This window comes from Lactuca virosa, chromosome 8 (assembly GCF_052849685.1).
Source record: "Lactuca virosa cultivar CGN04683 chromosome 8, Lactuca_virosa_CGN04683_v6, whole genome shotgun sequence".
Lineage (NCBI taxonomy): Eukaryota > Viridiplantae > Streptophyta > Magnoliopsida > Asterales > Asteraceae > Lactuca > Lactuca virosa.
Window position 1 is genome coordinate 220,350,422 of NC_136433.1, and position 25,217 is coordinate 220,375,638.

At 38.7% G+C, this 25,217-nt stretch overlaps 1 non-coding gene across 1 annotated transcript; it reads left to right on the plus strand.

Moving 5' to 3' along the window:
• Positions 1–10,931: 10,931 nt before the first annotated feature.
• LOC145135231 (small nucleolar RNA R71) lies at positions 10,932–11,038 on the plus strand. The gene has a single exon (XR_013719693.1). It is a non-coding gene; the product is annotated as a small nucleolar RNA R71 (small nucleolar RNA).
• The last annotated feature ends 14,179 nt before the right edge of the window (positions 11,039–25,217 follow it).

Sequence of the window (25,217 nt, forward strand, 5' to 3'; positions counted from 1 at the left end):
GCTTGTGTTCCCTCTAATTGCACTGGAAGCAAATCCGATCTGATACTGTGGTGGTGGTGGTGGTAACTGTACAATCTCTGCTCACATATACATAAGCAATAATCAATATAAGTAAAGAAATAAGGAGAAGATACATACCTGTCACCACTTCGGGAGCTACACGTGCCTCCTCTGCTGGCAACTAAAAGGCCCTGCTCTTCGCCACAGGCACCTCTGTCCGGCCCTAACGGCCGTGTGTAATCCTCAACGTAGCAGGAGCGGGTGCCGCCAACCGTCTTGCTACTGGTAAACTTGGGCACTGGGACCGCTTGTGTCCCCTCTGATTGCACTGGAAGTAAATTCGATCTGATACTGTCGTGGTAGTGGTAGTAGCTGTACAATCTCTGCTCACATGACCCGTCCAGCCGCACTTGAAGCAGCCTGCATGTCACACCCCCAAACCAGACGGCGGAAACGTCCGGGGGTGGAGGACTTCATTTGTAGTATCACAATACATGCATCATAGTAATCAAAGTACAAATAACCATTGTATTTAAAAAGTTTAAGTATTTACATGTGTTCAATCATTGTATATTAAAACCAAAATAGTTATACAAAAGAAGAAGATATGACTCAAAATAGCTCCATTTTCTCAAAAAGCTCGGGGAGTACCTGTTTATTATTTCCCTGAGAATATAAGTAATTTGAAAAGAGAGTATCAACATAAAGTTGAGTGAGTGCATAAGTGTTTATGTTTGAAAGGATGTCTTTGTATCTTGCATATGTAAACTATTCCAGAAAACCCTATATTTTCTGTTGTATATGAAAAGTAGTTTTATTCCCATAAAACCGTTCTATTTGTAAATCAATGTTTTGTATTTGTATTCCTTTATGTAAAACTTGTAACTGAGAGTGTGCCTGGTTTCACCAGCTGTTATTGAAAACTGTATTGTACTATTGTAGTTTGTATTCTGTAAACTGGTACTTTGAAGGTGTACTTACGTTTAGTTGATTATACACTAACGTATTGTTAATATCTTTTTAATGAGTTATTATAACCATACTGAGATTGGATGGCCTGAAACAAACGCTTTGTAGGCGTTTAAACTGTTGATAACAATTGTCACTCATTGGCGTGTATGCCTGACTGTAGCTAGCAGTTTGAGTGCGGAATTGTCAATCCCAAAATAGATCTACACACAACTTGTTTCGATCCCCTGACTGGAGACTCTGGTTATAATATCAGGACTTTAACTTTGTTGTCTAAATGAATTAAACAACATGAATTGAATGACTCATAAAAAGCATATAAACGTTACATGTATATTAGTTATGAAAACCCAATCATTCTGAAATAAATGATTGACAGTATGTTCTTGAATTAGTATTCTTAACATGTATATGAAAATTGTATATCCCTTGATTTGTTTTGAACCAAACCTTTGTTTCTTGTAAAACTGTGTATTCTAGTATACTTGAATCATGTATTATTGTTATATGTATCATAAATTATACCTATTATAATTTATATGTACTTTCTAAATTGGTATTTAACTGTTTTTGAAAGAAACCCCTTTTTGCTCAACATGTTACAAAGGGTATTTAAACTGAATGAAATAACTTCTATATTTATATACATATACAATTATATATAAGTAAAATTTAAACGACATTCGGACAAATAACCGGTACTATAAGCCCACATCCATACAAGGAAAAGAACCCAGAATGAGTTATTAGTCCTAAGCCTTTTAAATCTTATTTATATAAATATATATATATACAAAAATGAATTCTGGGGAAAAATATAAGTTTACAAAAGAGTTTAATGTTTTGAGAATATTTTGACGATTTAATGTCGTTTTATCATGATTTGAAATCATGATTTTATAACACAAAGTTCTTGTGTTATACAATACCCCCCCCCCCTCTTAAAACAGTAGAAATTATGAAAATACGGGGGGTATGAACTCACTTGATAGGTGGTGATTTGGACAGCGTTTCGTTTTCTGGAAAACTGTGTATTCTAGTATACTTGAATCATGTATTATTGTTATATGTATCATAAATTATACCTATTATAATTTATATGTACTTTCTAAATTGGTATTTAACTGTTTTTGAAAGAAACCCCTTTTTGCTCAACATGTTACAAAGGGTATTTAAACTGAATGAAATAACTTCTATATTTATATACATATACAATTATATATAAGTAAAATTTAAACGACATTCGGACAAATAACCGGTACTATAAGCCCACATCCATACAAGGAAAAGAACCCAGAATGAGTTATTAGTCCTAAGCCTTTTAAATCTTATTTATATAAATATATATATATACAAAAATGAATTCTGGGGAAAAATATAAGTTTACAAAAGAGTTTAATGTTTTGAGAATATTTTGACGATTTAATGTCGTTTTATCATGATTTGAAATCATGATTTTATAACACAAAGTTCTTGTGTTATACAATACCCCCCCCCCCCTCTTAAAACAGTAGAAATTATGAAAATACGGGGGGTATGAACTCACTTGATAGGTGGTGATTTGGACAGCGTTTCGTTTTCTGGAAAGGAGTTTATTTGACGAAAAACCGGCTTTAATCGGGCAGAGTTTCGACTGGAGAAAGTTGTTTTTCTTGGGAATCTCGGGGCTTCGAGGCTTGCTTAGGCTTTTAGACTTGATATCAGGGCTTTAGGGGTTGTAGGAAATTTTAAAATGGTGAAAGAAGTGAAAAGAAATGGAAAATGGTGTGAAAAATGTGAAAAATCTGGAGGGTCTCGCATGGCTTATATAGGCCGAAGCCTCGGATCCGAAGCAAGGAGAAGCAGACGCGTGTTCGGACAGGTGGCGAGGGGGAGGGTTCGCTTCGGACCGCTGGCGAGACGCGTCGGATCCGGAGTGGACCAGACTTCGGTCGAATCGGAAGAGAGCACGGTGCGAGTTCGGATGCTCCAGCGTGCGAAGGGCGTGTCGATTGCGCACTGGAACGCAGCTTCGGTCCAATCAGAAGGTGCCACGAGGCGACACGTGTCAGTCTCGCATGCGAGGGGATGTGTCCGAGTATGCACCATGCGATTTTTCCCGGTTTTCAACATTTTTCGATTTTCGTGCCCAAAACTTGCCAAATTCATAACTTTCGCATACGAGCTCCGTTTCTGACGTTCTTTATATGCACGCGTAGGTAAACTTATACTCTACGACTTTTGTTTAGACTTCGTCGGCTAGTTTTGAATTTATTTTTAATATTATTATTTTTAACAGACCGGGACAGGAAATCCGTTAAAAATTCATAACTCCTTCATCCGACGTCCGTTTTTGTCTGTCTTTTTACCGTTGTACTACTATTGACGAGACCTTCAATTCTTGTTTAGGTTGTGTTGGCTAAAAATCACTCGATCTTTATTTCGAGTTTTTAGCTGTATACTGCTATACTGAAACTTTGGAAAATCATAATTTCTTCATACGAAGTCAGATTTTGACGTTCTTGTTATGAAAGTTCTCGGTTTAGCATAATGATGTGTACAATTAGCTACACCTAATTTTAATATTTATTACCTAACTACTTTAACTAACTAAATTACACCTAGGCAGTGTACCTAGTCAGATTGTAGTGTAGTTTAAGTAAGTTGGGGTCAAACGCAAGGAATAGATTTAATTAGCTAAAATAATTACTCTAAATTAATCTAAAATCAAACAATAATTAAAACGGTTTTTATCCGATTTTGCAAGATCAGACTAACTTAACTCAAATTCAATCAATAATTAAAAACACTCCTGTTTAGTTTGAATCCACTTCTTCTTTATGGTTAGCTAACACTTATGGATTATCAAGTTGGTTATTATTGTATTAGTAACTTAAGTATAAACTTACCAATATTAAACTAATTCATGTAAAACTATGTATGGTCACACACAATCAAACACAGAACCAGTTTTGGATTATGAATATGCTATGTAAGATTATGCAAACACAATTATGGTCATAATTTATGTTCTCTAGCACAACTAAATTTAATTACTTTAATTACTATCTAAGATTGGTCAATCCTAGCTCTAGCAATTCAATGTTCACTAAATCACTAGGTTTCAAGTTCATGTAATTTAATTGTCACTAAGCTACACAGAACATGAATTTAAGCAACTAAAGAAACAAATATTAGCATGCTAGGTAAAAACAATCACACATAAGCAAACTACCAACTTAACAAATCCGTAGTAAATTAAACTACACCATAAGTCAGAAGCTTCATCTAGCTAAACAAGAGTAGCTAGATTCAGCTGCTTATAGCAACAAACAAACTAAAACAAATCATAGTGTAAGTCATGATGAATGTACCAAACATATAAACTATTGATGTACTATTCTCTTCCTTGGTGGTAAAAACCCTATTCCAACATTTCTTCCCTTCTGAATTTCGGCTCCAGGAACCCTGCAAGGCAGCCAACCCCCTTAAAGTCGTAGGGATCAAGGATATATATAGTTTTTAATTTTTCCCGATTCACCTCTTGAATTTTCAAGGTTCACCTCGTGAATCCGTAAATATCCGTATTCAACACGGATTCCTGATCCGCGATGTTTATCTTCTAGAAGGCCATACTCACCTCGTGAATCTTCTAACTCTCACCTCGTGAGTACGCATTTTTCTGATTTTCTTGTCCTTCAAGCCTTTAACCTCCAAAGTTCCATTCTTTAACACTTTTAGTCCCTTTTCTTCAAAATGTCTTCTTTTTGGCTGCAAAATATAATTTAACCTTATAAGTACCATTATTCTATGCAAATAACAAAATATATATAAAAATGTACTTAAATATTGCCTAAAAATACGTATAAATATAGCAATATCAAAATACCCCACACTTATGCTTTGCTTGCCCTCAAGCAAATCTACTTATTTTAACTTAAACCTTCATCACTAGCATCACATAGAACAATCCAATTCCAGCTCAACCATTATGCCAAGACCTCAACGCGTGCATTTGTGTCTAAAATGTTTCCTAAGGGACCCCCATACTCTAAATACTCACAATCCTCATAACCACGCGCCCACTTCTTTTGAACAACACTCATTTTATGCATCCCTCCGAATCTATCCGCAGAAATCTTTTTAACCTTAAGGTATTTTTGTAAAGCCACCCAAGCATACATAATCTAGAGAATTACAACTTTAAGATACCATAATGGAGCTCTTGAATTCTTCTTTCTTTGACATTTGATCTTTAATTTGTACTTTGAATTCATCACCTTTTTGTGTGATTTTTGGTATCTTCAACTTTTGATTTTTCTTCAGAATTTTTGATCTTTGATCTTCAAACTTTGATACTTCTATAGCTCCAAAAATTCTTCAATTTTTCACTTTTTGGTAATTTCTCTCTCTTTTTTTATAAATATCTCACTTTTTCCACTCAAAACCCTACATGCTTAAGCAGGGGCGCTTAACTTCAACCTTTATTGGTTAAGGATATTAATTTTCCTAGATACATTTCAAGTACAGGCTGCTAAACATATTGCATTCCTCAAACTAAGCGAGGTTGTGTTTTTGTCCCTTGATTTCACTAGAATAAAGGGGGCCACAAATACACTATAACGTGTATTGGCTCAACTAAACATTTGAGCTCTCATCGGATCATCCCTCACAACGCTAGCAACTTAAGTTTAAATTATCATTATTACTAGAAATTTTTATTTAGATTATTATTTCAAATCTATTTCTAAAAATTTTTAAATTTACTACATTCTAGCAATTTACTTTTTTCAACCTAAGCAATTACTTTTTCGACCTCCTACCCCACACTTATTACATACAATGCCCTCATTGTATGCTATGCAAAACATATAAATAAAAAGAGGGAGAAAAAGGAACAGACTCCCCTGGGATAGAAGTGGCGAGATCGAACTCCAAAAGTGTGGATAAAGTGTGCATCTTGAATACGGACTTCGTGAAATAGAAACTTAGATCTTGAACACGCGAGATATGTAATGTACCGGCAAAGTATGGAATCGAAACTTCAATCTTCAACAAATGTGGTGTAAAACTCCAAAATGGAAAGAACAATGTGGGAAAGCATACGCCACATTGCATGGTAAAGAAAATGAGCCATTCTAATCCTCATGATAATCCAAAAAGGAATGGTGGTGAACCACATAATGAATATGGAACAATAATATTCATTTTTATAAATTCACGCCGTGGGGCTACTGAATTCACGAGGTGAAATCGGTTGGAAGGGGGTTCTGGGAAGTCATCATATACTGACTCACGAGGTGAATATTTGAATATTCACGAGGTGAAAACTGGAATCCCAGAAATAATTCACCCCTAACTCTTCTTTCAATTCTTGTATTCAACCCCATGTATTAATGGATTAAGACTCTTCTAACCCTATTATCTTGGACTCTTCTCTCTAACTCTACCTTCGCTCTTGACTCACCCCACACTTATTTTAAATTGTGGGTCTCGACTCTCGACTTTAAACACTCTCGGCTAAACATATACGCACTCATATCTCGACATCCTTTTCATGCGGCTCCTAGTAAATCTGGAAGTTAATAACCAAAGGAAGCAAAAAGTAACATAATATCTTAATAGTCTTACAATCCAAAAAAATTTAAAAACAACATAAAACCAAACCAAACAAGACTAAAATAAATGAAATAAAACTAAAAATAAATGATCAATCATCCTCATCATGCTCGTTCGCTCCGCTAGTCCCGGCTCCGTCTCCTCTTGGAATCCATAACTCTTCCCACGTAGGAATATAAGGGCATTGAGGTGGCACGGTGGGTGGTCTTACCACATTCATATGAGAGAACACGGTTTCAAGAATTTGGGTGTTATAAGTCACCCCACCGCGTAAATTATCCAAATAAGAACCCACCCGGCTTTGGAACGGATCAGTGGGTATGCCACCCTCGTATGGTTGGGATCTACCCATCTCCCCCCGGGCCCTCACGTTCCTTCTTCGAGGCCTGGTTGTTGCTCGGGCTCTTCGGTCGGTTGGTCCTCACCCTCGTTATCGTTGTGCGGTATCCCCCAATGCGTCCCATAATTGACCACAACCCGTATGGTCTCAAGGTATCCCATAGAAAATTCGTTCCCTTCTTTACACGTAAGTGTCCATGTAATCGCAGGAACGAGCACGCCATAAGACTTGGCTAAGCGGGTGACAAAATGGCCACCACAGATTGGGCTCCCGGGTCGGGAACTCACTGCATATTCTGCCAAGTAACGAGCCAAGAAGTAGGGAAGATTGCAACAAAACCCCGGTTGTAAAATAGACCACAAGAAAAATAAATTAATCTTGGTGGCCTTATCTCCAAATTTTTTATGGTGGGTGGAGAATGTGATCAGCATGTGAATCAAACGGTGAATGGGTGATTTGATGCTGCTTTCTGGTGACACACTGGAGTTAAAAACACCAAAAGCGATATGGCTCCAAAATTCATATCCCGACATTCCCCCGAAATAAGTACGGGTAGCCTCCCGTAAGAACATAGAAAACTCGGGGGTCACGGTCTCGCGGGCCTCGTATAAACCCATCCTCCATGAAAATTCTACCAAGTTGCACTCCCTATATTCACCACCCAAACGAAAGACCAATGCTTGTTAGTAGTTAGGGTCTTGGACATTTTCATGGAACACCACGGTAGAAAAGAATTCAACACACAATTCCTTGTAAACTCTTTCTTGGATGGCGAACAAGTTACTCCATCCTTTGCATGTAAACGAATACCCGTTTCCCATAAAAGTTTTGGTAAGAAACGAGTTTAGTCTTTCAACGAGTCCAACCTCCCGAAGCCTTTGCCAATTAACTGTTGGGGCAATAGCAAACTCTCTGTTGTGTAACCATCCCAACCGGTTGTTGCACCGTGTCAAAATATCCTGAGGCAAAGTTGTTGGGAAGACGTAAAATGGGTGCAAACTAGCCACCCCATTTGGAACCTCTCTTCTTGGACCCATTTCTGCAAAACAAAACAACAAACAACCACAAAACAAAAATCCAAGAAATTATTATAAACAAAAAACTGTTTTGATGGTGCCAGGATTCACCTCGTGAATCCCTAAGGATTCACGTCGTGAGTTCGTGATCAATAGTCAGAATCGGTCCATTCTGTGTGCAAATCGTGGGAATCTAATGTTTAGGGTTTTATGCTAGAACAATTTCAAACTCATTCCAGGCGCATGCAGCAAAATCTTCACACATTAAGGGTATTGATTTTGATATTCAAATGAAATGCAAACCCTAACCCCTAAATCAACAAATTAGTGAAAATTAACCAAAAGAAATACGAGATGTTTACCTTTGTGTGAAGATTACGTAAGCAAAAGGATTAAATTAAGTCAATCTAGGCCGAAATCGGGTGGGGGGGGCAAAGAACAATCTTCACTTCGTGAGGTCAAGAAAGTGTTTTGGTCAAAAGGATTCTGAATTGTTTAAGCTGTGGTCCCGTGTTATTTCTGGATTCACCTCGTGAATCCTTTCGAACTCACCTCGTGAGTTTTTTTGGGCTAACGTGGCTGGCCATTTAATTACACAATAATGGGCTAATAGTTTCATTTGATTAAAATGTCCCACCCCGTATGTATTATGAGCTCATGAGGTGAATATTATCGAACTCACCTCGTGAGTTATGTCTGATCGAAAAATATAAACCTAATTAAAATTTCTTCTTATTTACCACTTAATTTAGGAACCCCACACTTAACTTTTACCACTTAATTTGGATGATTAGATGATTGAATATCTAAAAAAAACTAAATATGCAAAAACTAAACTAAAGACATAAAGGAAAAGAAAATTCAAACCGAGCTCGGGTTGCCTCCCGAGAAGCGCTTCTTTTTCTTGGAGTCATGAGCCGGACTCTGTGCCTCCTTATGTTGAATCGTCTGAAGAGTCCATCACCAACTGAATCTTATGTTCTTTCCATCGCCTCTTGTAAGCTTGAACTCGTCTAATTTACGCCTTATTCGAGTTTTCCTTTTTAACTTTCACGTCATCCACATCAAGCTTTCTTTTGGTCCCTTTATTCTCCAAGTTCTCTTTATTCTTCAACTCCATAGGAATCTTTTCTTCCTTCACCATTGGACTTGTCTCCTTGGAAGTTACCTCGTCTTTGTCATCATCACTCAATATTTCATCACTCTCCTTACTTACCCAAGAAGTTGGATTCGTGTAGGCAATGACTTCAACTAAAAACGGGACGGATGCTCTTGGTTTTGTTCGTTTAACTTGTCGAATCGTTTTGATTTCTTCTTCCATGAGCTTCTCTAATTCTTCAAGTTCACTTTCTTCATCTATATTGAAAACCTCTTCTTGAACACCACTCCCCTTGAAACCATCTTCTATTCCAAAAATGTCCTTCTCATCTCTAACTCTCAAGGTGAGCTTGGATTCACGTATATCAACCAAGGCTCCAACAGTATTAAGTAACGGGCGACCAAGAATAATCGGAACATCGGGATCTTCTTTCATATCCAAAACTACAAAGTCTATTGGAAAAACGAATTTCCCAATTTTTACGAGAATATCTTCCACAATGCCCCGGGGTTGTGTCACTGAACGATTTGCCATGTGAATAGTTATTTTTGTAGGCTTCAACTTCTGAATATTCAACTTCTGATAAAATGAATAAGGCATCAAATTTATGCTAGCCCCAGAATCGGCTAAAGCATAAATATTCATATTATTCCCAAACTCATATGGAAGAGTGAGGCGTCCAGGATCCCCCATCTTCTTAGGTATCTCTCCCAATACAGCTTTTGAGCTTTGCTCACTTAGAATCACCTTAGAATTCTTCTTTAGTTGCTGAGGAGTGTCTAACAAATCTTTTAAAAAAATTTCATATTCGGGAATTTTGGATAATAAGTCGACAAAAGGAGTATTAATCGGGATACCCTTCACGTGCTTAATAAACTCCAAATGCTCTCTTTCTAGTGGACTAAGATCAGCTCGGGAAGGAACCGGTAAAGGCGGACGATAAGCCGTAACAGATTTTGAAGTTTTTTGTTCAGACCAAGCCCACGATGTGAGCATAGATGGCTTACGTCGTGAGCTCGCTAATTCAGTAGAATTTTGGTTTTTGATCTTTAACATCTCCAGATCTGGTTCGGGTTGCTTTTGCTCCACTTCTAATGCTTCGAGGAACTCAGAGATTGCCTCATCTTCAGTCTCAATTATCATAACATGGGATTGAGCATTCTTTTCAGGAAATTGTGAGGATAATTTGTTGCTCACCAAAGTAGTTAGTTGACCAATTTGGACTTCGAGATTATCGATCGATGCTTGATGATTTCTTAATGAAGCTTGCTGGTCAATCATCATTGTTTGTTGTTCTTTCATCATTTTCATGTGTTCCTTTAGCACTGCATCGGTGTCATCATGCCTTTTCTCGGAGGCTTCCATAAATTTGGTCAAAATGTTTTCCAAGTCTACTTTCTTTTCGGCTGGTGGTTGCTCTTTTTGGTAGAAGCCTCGGCCTGTTTGCTTATATTTCTCTTCCTTTTGCCTCTTGTATTCATCATATGGCAGCCACTCTTTCTTTGGTTTTCTCCAGTCCTCATCATACTTATCCCCACTCGAGTAGCAAACTTGAGCCTTTTTGTACCCGTTATCGTCTAAGCTGCAATCCTTGGTCAAGTGTGGACCATTACACCTTTCACATACAACTCTTATTGCATGAATTGATTGGTCCATTTGGGTCAATCTCCGGTCCATATTATTCAACATCTCCATCATAGCAGCCATTTCTTCAGATTGTGCACCCCTACTGCCTTTGGTTCCATCTTGTCTTGGGTTGTGGTACTCACGAGAGTGTTTTGAGAATTCTTCAATTAGCACCTTGATCTGATTAGGATTCTTCTTCGTGAGAGGGCCTTGCGAATCAAGGAGTTATCTAGTCATGACATTGACCCCATCATAGAAGATAGACATATCTTGCTGAATATTAAGGTCATGTTGAGGACAATTCCTTAACAATCCTTTGTAACGCTCCCATGCCTCGTATAGTGACTCCCCCGGCTGTTGCTCAAAGTTGGATATTGCCTTCTTGAGTTTTGTTATCTTGGATGGTGGGCAAAATTGGTCTAGAAACTTCTCACGCATTTGAGCCCAAGTAGTGATCGTACCAGGTGGGAGTGCCTTCAACCAGTCTTTTGCAGCTCCTTTGAAAGTAACTGGTAGCATCCTTATCAAGACAATATCTCTATTGATATTTGGGACATTGAAATAGTCAGCAATGTCGTTGAACTCATCTAGATGTTTGAAAGCATCCTCATGATCCTTTCCATAAAACGGAATATCCTTTAATGCATTAAGGATGTGGCCCTTCAACTCGAATGTGGCAGTGGCAGGAATCGCGGGTTGTACTAATCCCGGACCAACATCTTCTTGAATACGCTTCTTGTAAGCTCCCATTGTCATTTCTTCAATGTTCTCCATCTCGTTGCTTGGCTCGCCTTTGGGTTCGCTCGTATATAGTCCAAACTTGTTCTCGGACTCGTATTTAGACTCGTTTGGGATAGGTATTTGATCTAAACTTACAATCTTGCTCTTGTCCTTCGTAGATGAGCTCGATTCTCCCGTTTTCTTCCCCGACTTCTTTGAGAACACTGACTTGAGTTCTTGTAAGGGCGTCTTCTTTGGTGTTTGATCTTCTTTCACGTTCTTATCTTTCTTTTTGTGAAGGGCAGACTCTGGATCTTCAAGAGGTGGCACCAAAGGTGTATTGGACCCTATGGTCATGTACTCCTACAAAATAAACAAAATAAAAACGTAAAACTGAACTAAAATAGAGAAGCAAACTAAAAACAAAGAAAACTAGGAATCACAGGATTCACGTCGTGAGCCTATAAAGCTCACGTCGTGAGTTCTGTAATACAAGAAAGAAAAATGAAACTGAAAAATAACTTTTTGCAGGTTTTACCCCACAAAAAAGATCGATTAATTTAAAGCAAAATAAATCAGTAATTAACTAAGCCGTTCTCCGGCAACGGCGCCAAAAACTTGATGCGTACAATTAGCTACACCTAATTTTAATATTTATTACCTAACTACTTTAACTAACTAAATTGCACCTAGGCAGTGTACCTAGTCGGATTGTAGTGTAGTTTAAGTAAGTTGGGGTCGAACGCAAGGAACGGATTTAATTAGCTAAAATAATTACTCTAAATTAATCTAAAATCAAACAATAATTAAAGCAGTTTTTATCCGATTTTGCAAGATCATACTAACTTAACTCAAATTCAATCAATAATTAAAAACACTCCTGTTTAGTTTGAATCCACTTCTTCTTTATGGTTAGCTAACACTTATGGATTATCAAGTTGGTTATTATTGTATTAGTAATTTAAGTCTAAACTTACCAATATTAAACTAATTCATGTAAAACTATGTGTGGTCACACACAATCAAACACAGAAGCAGTTTTGGATTATGAATATGCTATGTAAGATTATGCAAACACAATTATGGTCATAATTTATGTTCTCTAGCACAACTAAATTTAATTACTTTAATTACTATCTAAGATTGGTCAATCCTAGCTCTAGCAATTCAATGTTCACTAAATCACTAGGTTTCAAGTTCATGTAATTTAATTGTTACTAAGCTACACAGAACATGAATTTAAGCAACTAAAGAAACAAATATTAGCATGCTAGGTAAAAACAATCAAACACAAGCAAACTACCAACTTAACAAATCCGTAGTACCATTATTCTATGCAAATAACCAAAATATATATAAAAATGTACTTAAATATTGCCTAAAAATACGTATAAATATAGCAATATCACATATTCTACAAATTTCATTTAGATTGTTATGGCTAAAAAGCCTTTTATTGAAAATTCACTTTTTACACTGAACAGTGTTTTGCCGGTTTTGTCGCGGATCTTCGATTGGTCATAACTTCTTCGTTATTACTCGGATTTTAGTTATCTTTATATTTTTTGGAAACCTTGTTACAATCTCTACCACTTTGTTCATCCCAATCGATATTGTTTAATACTTTATTTTTGAGGGTCAATTATGTAAATATACACAGTATGCTAAAATTTCTCTTTATTATTTTAAAAAGAACTATAAATTGACCTACATTATTACATAGGTTTGAAATAACAGTTTGTTACATTATCCCCCTGTTAGAGAGAATTTCGTCCCGAAATTAACATTACAAATAGACTAGGGAAAAAGAAGTCGATATTTATGTTACATTTGATCCTCCCGCTCCTAATTGAATTCAGGTCCCCGTTTTGCATTCCAGCGAACCTTCACTATCGGGATACGGCTTTGTTTGGTTTTTTAACTTCCCTGTCTAGAATCTCTACGGGTTCTTCCACAAAGTTGAGGCTCTCGTTTAACTCGATTTCCTCGAGTGGGATCACAAGAGTCTCGTCGGATAGACCCTTTTTCAAGTTCGAAACGTGGAAGGTAGGATGAATGTTACTTAGTCCTTGGGGTAGTCGACGTTTGTAAGCTACAGGACCGATTCTGGCAAGAATTTCGAATGGTCCTATGTACCTTGGATTTACTTTGTCACGCTTTCCAAAGCGTATCATGCCCTTCCAGGGTGAGACCTTTAACAAGACGCGGTCACCAACCTGGAATTCCATGGGTTTTCTCCTTTTGTCAACGTTGCTTTTCTGTCTATCTCTGGAAGCTTTAAGCTGCTCCCGAATTTGTACGATCTTCTCGGTAGTTTCTCGAATAATTTCCGGACCAGTGAGAGCACTGTCAGGAGTTTGACCTCTAGCTAGCTGTGTGTCACCCACTTCAGCCCAGCACAGAGGGGATCTGCACTTGCGGCCATATAGGGCTTCGAATGGAGCAGCCTTTATGCTAGTGTGATAACTGTTGTTATAAGAGGATTCAACAAGGGGTAAATGAATATCCCATGCCTTTCCAAAGTCTATCACGCAAGCTCGCAACATGTCTTCTAGTGTTTGAATCGTCCTCTCACTTTGTCCGTCGGTTTGTGGATGGTAGGCTGTACTCATGTCCAACCTAATTCCCAGAGAGTTTTGTAAAGACTGCCAGAAACGAGAGGTGCATCTACTATCTCGGTCCGAAATAATAGATATTGGCCCACCATGCAGTCTAAAAATATCCTTGAGGTAAGTTCTTGTTAGCTTCTCCATCTTGTCGGCTTCTTTTATTGGCAGGAAGTGTGCGGATTTGGTTAATCTATCGACGATTACCCAAATAGTATCATAACCACCCGTTGTCTTGGGTAACTTAGTTATGAAATCCATTGTAATCCGCTCCCACTTCCATTCAGGGATTTCAGGTTGTTGTAATAAACTTGAAGGTTTTTGGTATTCTACCTTCACTTTAGCGCAAGTAAGGCACTTGCCCATAAAGGTAGCGATTTCTGCCTTCATGTTAGGCCACCAGTATAGCTTCTTGAGGTCCAGATACATCTTGTCTGAACCCGGATGAATGAAGTATCGGGTTTTGTGTGCTTCATTCATAACCATGTCTCTGTAACCACCGAACTTTGGCATCCAGATCCGCTTCATGAAATAATAGACTCCATCATTCCCGACTTCGAAGTACTTATCCATTCCTTTCAGAGTTTCACCTGCCACGTTTTCGGGTTTCAAGGCTTCAAGTTGAGCTTCTTTGATCTGTGTGGACAGATGTGAATGGATTTTCATGGTCAATGACTTTACTCGGCGTTCCGAGTATTCTTTTCTGCTAAGGGTGTCAGCTACTACATTTGCTTTACCAGGGTGATAAAGAATTTCACATTCGTAATCGTTCAGTAGCTCCACCCATCGTCGTTGTCTCATGTTCAGCTCTTTTTGATCGAAGATATGCTAGAGACTTTTATGGTCCGTGAATATTATGTATTTCGTGCCATATAAGTAATGTCTCCAGATCTTCAGAGCAAACACCACTGCTCCTAGCTCAAGGTCATGTGTTGTATAGTTGACTTCATGCGTCTTAAGCTGTCTTGAGGCGTAGGATATAACCTTCCCTCTTTGCATAAGAACACACCCAAGCCCTTGATTTGAAGCATCACAGTACATTACAAAGTCCTCTGTCCCTTCAGGTAGAGACAGGATCGGTGCACTGCACAAGGCTTGTTTGAGCGTTTGGAATGTTGTTTCTTGCTTCTTTTCCCAACTAAAAGTTACACCCTTTTGCGTCAGGGTGGTAAGCGGTTTAGCGATTCGGGAGAAATTTTGGATGAATCTGCGATAGTAGCCAGCAAGACCTAAGAATTATCGGATTTCTGTAGGTGTTTTGGGTGCTGGCCAGTTTTCAATTGCCTTGATTTTGGAAGGGTCCATGTGTATTCCTTCTGAAGTGACCACGTGACCTAGGAATTCAACCTTCCTAATCCAAAACTCGCACTTTGAAAACTTCGCATAGAGTTTTTCTGTTCTAAGGGTTTGTGATACTTGACGAAGATGTTGGCCATGTTCTTCTTTGCTTCTTGAGTAGATAAGGATGTCGTCAGTGAAGACTATGACGAATTTTTCCAGGAATGGACGACACACTCTGTTCATTAGGTCCATGAACACAGCAGGTGTATTCGTCAATCCGAATGGCATCACTATAAACTCGTAATGACCATAACGAGTTCTAAACGCGGTCTTGGGAATGTCTTCCTCCAAAATCCGTAACTGGTGATACCCGTATCTTAAGTCTATCTTCGAGAAGTAGTTCACACCTTGAAGTTTGTCGAACAGATCGTCAATGTGAGGCAGAAGATACCGATTCTTGATGGTAAGTTTATTCAGCTCGCGGTAGTCTATGCACATGCGGAATGATCCATCCTTCTTCTTTACGAACAAAACCGGCGCTCCCCAAGGTGTGAAGCTTGGTCTTATGAAACCTTTGCTTAGGAGTTCGTTAAGCTGGCTAGATAATTCCTGCATCTCAGAAGGTGCAAGACGATAGGGGGATTTGGCTACAGGGGTAGCTCTAGGGATTAAGTCGATTCGGAATTCGACTTGTCGTTCGGGAGGTACTCCTGGAAGATCATCGAGAAATATATCGGGAAAGTTGCAGACCTTAGGAATATTTGCGATGTCTTTCACTTATTGCTTTTTGTCTACCACGTGAGCTAAGAATGCACAGGACTCCTTGCGAAGGTATTTATGTGCCTTGATGCAAGAAATGATCTGAAGGTTCGTTCCGGGTTTATCGTCGTAGATAATAAGAGTTTCATTAGTTGGCAAGTTCAAACGAATAGCTCTTTCATAGCATAGGATGTAGGCATGGTTAGGGCACAACCAATCCATACCTATTATGATGTAAAAACTTTTGATAGAGACCGGCATAAGGTCTATTGGGAAAGACAAGTCATTCAAGGTAAGGGTACATCCTATGTATATATCGTTGGTGGATTCGGATTTCCCGTTAGTAGATGTTTAAAATTATGGCTCACGAAGCTCCTCTCAGCACCACAATCAAATAGAATGCATGCATAACTATTGTTGAAAAGGAACGTACCCGTGACCACTACAGGGTTTCCCATCGCTTCTTCGTGACCCAGTGCTAGAATCCTCCCAACTCCACTGGCATTTCCAGCTTTTGGACAATGTCTCTTGAAATGCCCCACATCACCGCATTGGTAGCATGCTCGACCTACTCCAGCGGCAGGTACTTGGTTAAGTGGTTGAGGTGGTGTTCTACATAATCGGGCAGTATGCCCTTTCCTGTTGCAGTTACGGCACTGCATTTCTTGGCAATTTCCGTTGTGGTGAAAATTGCACTTGTTGCATTTAGGGAGGTTACCAGCATAGGGCTTAGTTGGTGCTGGGTTAATTAGGGGCAACACCAGGTACAGTAGCAGGTATGGTAGCAGGTACAGTAGTGGCATGGACTGCCACTACTTGTTGCTTCTTTGAAGGTTCCAGAGGAGATTTGCCCTTCCTTTTGTTCCAACCCTTCTTCTTGCTGTTGTTGTTGTTCTCCTTAGGTTGTTCTGGGGCAGCAACCATGGAGTTTTGACGATTTTCGTGGTCAATAAGTGATTGTGCCAGCTCCTTGGCACTGTCAAAGGTAACAGGCCTAGTGGCAATGACACTTGCTTGTATCTGGGGCGACAGTCCCCAAATATACCTTTTAATCTTTTTGCTCTCCAGAGCAACCATTTCTGGACACAGAATCGCCAAGTCACAGAATCGATTCGTGTAAGTTGTTATGTCTGCACCAGCCTTGATAAGACCCCAGAACTCCTGCTCAAGTTTTTGATATTCCCCGCGCGAACAGTATTCCCGCATTAGCATGGCTTTTAAGTTCTCCCAGCTCATCGTATTAGCCACTACCAAAGTCAGTGACTTAACATGTCCGTTCCACCATGTTAGGGCCCTATCTGAAAAAGTACAAGCAACAAATTTAACTTTGCTACCTTCCGGACAGGAGCAAATTTCAAAAATTGCTTTCGTCTTCTCAATCCATTGCCTTAAAACCATCACTCCTCCAGTTCCATTAAAGGTCATGGGTTTGGCGTTCGAGAAGTCTTTATAAGTGCACTCTCGCGAGTGCTCATGACCCTCGCCATGGTTAGAATGATGTGCACCAGCTCCCGACCCACTAGCACCAGGAGTATTGATATGAGACATGGCAGCCGCTACAGCCGCCGTGACCGCTACTTGAAACATAGCAGCGTCGAATTGAGGAGGTGGTGGCGGGGGTGGTGTCGGTGCTTCATTGTCACGTCTTGGATTTCTACGAGGAGGCATCTTTTCTATAAAAGTTAAAAGATAAAAGATGGTAAGATATCAAGAATGAATATGAATTTGATATCTCTGAACAAAACACTTAATTCAACATAAATCTTGTAAAGGATTGGAAATAGAAATCTATTGCAAATACAACTTGCAACAGGATAATATGAATTTGAGTGGTTATTTTTCAAAGAGTATGAAAATACATGTCGACTGTATTGGTATATTAAGTATGTGCAATCTGGAAGACTTGACCTTTAAGCAGGTCTATAACATACCACAATACCGAGGAAGTGTCGACATCAAACCGACCTACCAAAAATAAAATTTCTGCGGTCGTATTGAAAAACATGAAAAATAACACTAGAACATGTATGTACTATAACCAAGACTTTGAAACAGGACGTTTATGAAAATTGTAATAACTCTTGTTGAAGTAAAGTGCTTATTGTTTTATTGATACCCGGTTTTGTACATATCGTGAAAAGTAGTATATACATTCGATATAAAAAAGTAGAAAGTAGAAGTAGTGCGAACACTACTTGCAACGGTTGCTACGACGGTTGTTGGGTCCCGCTTCGTCTTGTGCTTTCCAGCGCCTTTCTTGGGCAGCTTGATGCTCTCTCAATTCTCTTATCTCTGATTGAGCAACATAGACTTGCCTCTGAAGGGCTTCTGTATGATGTTGGGTGTCATCCTGTATTTCATCAAGACGAAGGATATCTACAGTGTTAGCCTGTGCAACCATATTTACTTGTAGGATTCGATTGATCGAAATCCTTGATTGATCGGTTTGACGGGCTATTCGATTTACTATAACCGGAAGATCACTATCGGCTGTTCCTCCTCTAGAGACGTTATAGAAACCTCTTTCCATTCCGTAAGGAGGGCGTTGGCCGTCTTGCTGACTCCAGTGGTTTATATATTGGCCCCACTCGGCTATGGGTTCTACTTCGCCTTGTCTCAGGGGACGTTCCCCAGGGTTGCAGACTTGTGGCTCTGTATCCGTACCACTTGATTCGTTGTCTTCAAAGGGTTCTTCATCTAATTCTGAATTCCAACATGCACCTTGTTGATTGTAGGGGTCCCCAGGTAAATTGTGTTCAGCCATATTGTCTGTATTAGAAGTAAGGTTAGTAAAATACTCTCCATATTATTTTAATCTTTGTGTTTTGTTCTATAGTTCTTCCGAATATGTATGGTAAGTTTTAGACATGTCACAACACTACTATCACTTCCAAACACATGTTGGTCATATCTCAAATCAATATAGTTTATCAGGCTATATTAATCCTAGATATGATTACATAACTGCCCAGGTTTGACTATAATGTTCAACATTCAAATACTTTTAAGTTCTTATGACTGTGATACTGTACTTGTAGGTATGAGTGTTAGTATACTTCTTGTAAAAATACTTAGAATTTTAAAAAGTATACTTGTAGCCAAAGCTCTTTAGCCCCGATGTATTTATAATTTGTATATCTTTTATGGATTGATATACTGAGTTCACTATAAACAATGCTCTGATACCAATCTGTCACACCCCCAAACCAGACGGCGGAAACGTCCCGGGGTAGAGGACTTAATTTGTAGTATCACAACACATGTATCATAGTAATCAAAGTACAAACAACCATTGTATTTAAAAAGTATAAGTATTTACATGTGTTCAATCATTGTATATTGAAACCAAAATAGTTATACAAAAGAAGAAGATATGACTCAAAATAGCTCCATCTTCTCAAAAAGCTCGGGGAGTACCTGTTTATTATTTCCCTGAGAATACAAGTAATTTGAAAAGAGAGTATCAACATAAAGTTGAGTGAGTGCATAAATGTTTATGTTTGAAAGGATGTCTCTGTATCTTGCATATGTAAATTGTTCCAGAAAATCCTATATTTTCTGTTGTATATGAAAAGTAGTTTTATTCCCATAAAACTGTTCTATTTGTAAATCATTGTTTTGTATTTGTATTCCTTTATGTAAAACTTGTAACTGAGAGTGTGCCTGGTTTCACCAGCTATTATTGAAAACTGTATTGTACTATTGTAGTTTGTATTCTGTAAACTGGTACTTTGAAGGTGAACTTACGTTTAGTTGATTATACACTAACGTATTGTTAATATACTTTTTAATGAGTTATTATAACCATACTGAGACTGGATGACCTGAAACAAACGCTTTGTAGGCGTTTAAACTGTTGATAACAATTGTCACTCATTGGCGTGTATGCCTGACTGTAGCTAGCAGCCTGAGTGCGCGGTTGTCAATCCCAAAATAGATCTACACACAACTTGTTTCGATCCCCTGACTGGAGACTCTGGTTATAATATCAGGACTTTAACTTTGTTGTCTAAATGAATTAAACAACCTGAATTGAATGACTCATAAAAATCATATAAACGTTACATGTATATTATTTATGAAAACCCAATCATTCTGAAATAAATGATTGACAGTATGTTCTTGAATTAGTATTCTTAACATGTATATGAAAATTGTATATCCCTTAATTTGTTTTGAACCAAACCTTTGTTTCTTGTAAAACTGTGTATTCTAGTATACTTGAATCATGTATTATTGTTATATGTATCATAAATTATACCTATTATAATTTATATGTACTTTGTAAATTGGTATGTAACTGTTTTTGATAGAAACCCCTTTTTGCTCAACATGTTACAAAGGGTATTTAAACTGAATGAAATAACTTCTATATTTATATACATATACAATTATATATAAGTAAAATTTAAATGACATTCGGACAAATAACCGGTACTATAAGCCCACATCCATACAAGGAAAAGGACCCAGAATGAGTTATTAGTCCTAAGCCTTTTACATCTTATTTATATAAATATATATATATATATATATATATATATATATATACAAAAATGAATTTTGGGGAAAAATATAAGTTTACAAAAGAGTTTAATGTTTTGAGAATATTTTGATGATTTAATGTCGTTTTATCATGATTTGAAATCATGATTTTATAACACAAAGTTCTTGTGTTATACAATACCCCCCCCCCCCCCCCCTTAAAACAGTAGAAATTATGAAAATACGGGAGTATGAACTCACTTGATAAGTGGTGATTTGGACAGCGTTTCGTTTTCTGGAAATGAGTTTATTTGACGAAAAACCAGCTTTAATCGGGTAGAGTTTCGACTGGAGAAAGTTGTTTTTCTCGGGAATCTCGGGGCTTCGAGGCTCGCTTAGGGTTTTTGACTTGATATCGGGGCTTTAGGGGTTGTAGGAAATTTTAAAATGGTGAAAGAAGTGAAAAGAAATGGAAAATGGTGTGAAAAATGTGAAAAATCCGGAGGGTCTCGCATGGCTTATATAGGCCGAAGCCTCGGATCCGAAGCAAGGAGAAGCAGACGTGTGTTCGGACAGGTGGCGAGGGGGAGGGTTCGCTTCGGACCGCTGGCGAGGCGCGTCGAATCCGGAGTGGACCGGGCTTCGGTCGAATCGGAATAGGGCACGGTGCGAGTTCGGATGCTCCAGCGTGCGAAGGGCGTGTCGGTTGTGAACTGGACCGCAGCTTCGGTCCAATCAGAAGGTGCCACAAGTCGACACGTGTCAGTCTCGGATGCGAGGGGACGTGTCCGAGTATGCACCATGCGATTTTTCCCGGTTTTCAACATTTTTTGATTTTCGTACCCAAAACTTGCGAAATTCATAACTTTCGCATACGAGCTCTGTTTTCGACGTTCTTTATATCCACGCGTAAAAATTATACTCTACAACTTTCGTTTAGACTTCGTCGGCTAATTTTGAATCTATTTTTAATATTATTATTTTTAACAGACCGGGACAGGAAATCCGTTAAAAATTCATAACTCCTTCATCCGACGTTCGTTTTTGTCTATCTTTTTACCGTTGTACTACTATTGACGAGACCTTCAATTCTCGTTTAGGTTGTGTTGGCTAAAAATCACTCGATCTTTATTTCGAGGTTTTAGCTGTATACTGGTATACTGAAACTTAGAAAAATCATAACTTCTTCATACGAAGTCAGATTTTGACGTTCTTGTTATGAAAGTTATCGGTTTAGCATAATCTACAACTTTCATTTAGATTGTTATGGCTAAAAAGATTTTTATTGAAAATTCACTTTTTACACTGAACAGTGTTTTGTCGGTTTTGTCGCGGATCTTCGATTGGTCATATCTTCTTCGTTATAACTCGGATTTTTGTGTTCTTTATATTTTTGGAAACCTTGTTACAATCTCTACCACTTTGTTCATCCGAATCGAGATTGTTTAATACTTTATTTTTGAGGGTCAATTATGTAAATATACACAGTATGCTAAAATTTCTCTTTATTATTTTAAAAAGAACTACAAATTGACCTACATTATTACAAAGGTTTGAAATAACGGTTTGTTACACTGCACTCCCTGCCTTGCATGTTCCCTCGTGCAACTTGTCACATTTGCCACAACGGTTGCGGCCCTGCTGGTTCCTATGTCTATGATCTGACACCTTGGGCTTCTTGGCCGAACTCCCTGTCTGACACTCCTCTGGTTTCCTCTTCTTCTCCATCTCCAAATCCAACTCTCTCTCTCTCTCTCTCTCTCTCTCTCTCTCTCTCTCTCTCTTTCTCTCTCTCTCTCTCTCTCGCCCTAGCAATCATATCCTCCAGCGTCTTGCAGCTGGATCGACTCACACACTGGCGGATATCACTTCGTAGCATCTCATGATATCGGGCCTTTTTCATCTCCTCGTACGCCACATACTGCAGAACAAGAAGGACCCTCTCCCTGAACATAGCGGTGATCTCAGTCACCGTCTCAGTCATCTGCTGAAGATCCTGGAACTCCCTAGCAAGCTGCTGCACATCAATCACAGGTGCGAACTCGGCCCTGAATCTGGCCGAAAAATCACTCCAGGTCATCGCATCTAGAACTGCATCATCTCCAATGGCTCGTCCGACCTCCTCCCACCAGTCACGTGCCCTGTCCTTCAGAAGACAGGAAGCAAGTCGGACCTTGTCCCCCTCGGGACATCGACTCGTACGGAAAGCGTTGGCGACATCAGCCAACCATCTGCTGCTAGCAATGGGGTCCCGAGCCCCATGGTAGTCTGGAGCTCCGCAAGCTCGGAATTCACAGAAAGTCAGTGTGTGCGACCCCATCATGGCCGACACCTCAGTGTGGAATGCACTCAGTCTCTCATCCAAAAGCTCCAAGATACCCTCCTTGATCGTACCGAAGATCATAGGAGTCTGGTCTAAAATACTACGCGTGACCTCAGACGATATGAACTCTCTCATCTGCTCGTCAAGCTGCCCGGCTCCAGAGCACGAGACTGATCCCTCTCCGGCTCCCGAAGTGCCGACTGGTCTAGTGCGTAGCGTCACCATTTTGAAAATACACCATAACAAACATCATAACACTCATCATATCTTGAAGGATCACACACACTACAAGTTCCCTGGATTCATCTCAGCCTTCCTTGATTCGAGTATGAATCCTCTGCTTTCAGTAGTACGGGCCCATACTACCTTCCACATATATCCGTACTTTCCTCAAGAACTGCCTCGACTCCACCAAGTCCCTTCTACTACTACTTCTGATCTCATGCTAATCTCATCCTAGGCTTTCCCTAGGGTAATCACCAACATACTCTCTGCCATCAGCTGCATAAGAAGTCCCTGCTATCTCTCCCTAACTAGCTCGTGAATACCATTACATATCACTAAGACTAGATAATTATTCGAATGATAGGTCCTACCCTACAACGGTTAGACTCAAACGAGACCTGTGAAATAAGGCTAAACCTAACCTTCTGAAATTATTTAGTCCTCCTAATATGTAACTTAACATATTCGTTTACTATTTAGTTAAAGATAACTAGAACTCCTAAAAGCACAAAGCAAGTAGCATTCGAGCATCGAGTAAACATAATCAGGCATATCCTAATCAGACCATCATATTACTCATTAATCAGTACAATCATGCAGTTCATAAAGCTCATACACATATAATAGGCACATAAGGCATCCTTCCAAGATCCTTATCCCTAATCTAGCATGCAGTTCTCATAAACATATCATAACATAAACTTGTATGGGTAATTTAGGAGTACTTACTTGAGCTCGGCTGATTGCATGCACCACACCCTTTTCTCTTTTCAAAGTTTTTTCTCTTTTCAAAATTCTTTTTATAAAAATGATTTTCTTTTAAAAAATTTTATATCAAGTCCTTAGTTTGAGTTCATACATACCTGAGAGTGTGCCCGAATCCCTCAAACCAAGGCTTTGATACCAACTTTATGTTGGGTTTTAGTATACTACAACATCCTATGGTGCACATACAACCCTAAATACCTTGGATCTATGTTTTCTCTATTATACATGCAAATGGTTTCCAAGGCATTAAACCTATAACTAGCATGCATTTGACATAAACCATATAATATACTAGTTAGGGAAACATACCTTTTATGTGGCTTGAAGTCTTGATGTATTTGGCCTTAAGAGCTTAGCTCCAATAGTATGAAATGCCTCAAATGGAATCACAACACACCTAGGACAAAGGTGGCTCTTGAGAGAGAATTCCATGCACCAAAACACCTCCATATTTCTCTAAGAAAAGAAGTGGTGATTTTGGCTATGGAGTAACCTATTTATATGTAGGATTCCAAGGGTCATGGGTATAACCCATAATCCATACCCATGGGTTTTATGATCCATGGTTCATGTGGCCCAACTCTTTATGTATCCATACATAAACTTGGTCCAACATGGATCATAAGCCCAACACATATAAATATAACTAATTATCATAATTAGTCCCCATAGATTTAATTAGTCTCTTTTGATCACTAAATTAATTCCAAATTAATTCTTGATCGATACTAATTAAAACATATGATTTCATATTAATATATTATAACTTATAATATATTAGTAAACCATAAATAACCTTCTCTCAAAAGTCCATCCTAACAAATTGTCCTGATGATATGCAACGCAAATGGACCATGCTACTCTCGGGTCAAGTACATACCAATAATAGTTATGGGCTTAGACATCTAATCCAACAGTCTCCCACTTGGATAAGTCTAAAACTATTATTGCAAGTACGACTTCATCACCCGACTAGCAATCGTAGCTCTTAAAGCCGCTGTCGAACTCTGAACAAATCAATGACGCGTCCATTAGATAAGGGATCATATATTCCTCCATTCTAGATATCATATGGACTGAGACATGGATTATAATCATTCTCTCTGTCCATTTGTTGTTTCCCGATTTTCGATTTACGATGACTGACTGATTGAACAAATCAAATCAGTCCTGGCTTGGCCAAGCACTCACATGTGTCATCGCTAAATCATCGAGGGCCCACAGATATCGCTTTTATCCCGAAGGTAAAAGGAATGGATAAACTTCGACTCATATGGCTTGTTCTACTACTTGTTGAATCATACACAAAGGCACGTTTTATAACATCGAGTTACCAATGCGTTTTCGTACAATCAATGTATAACCAACTCATAGTAACAACTCATATCTCTAGGTTTTAAGA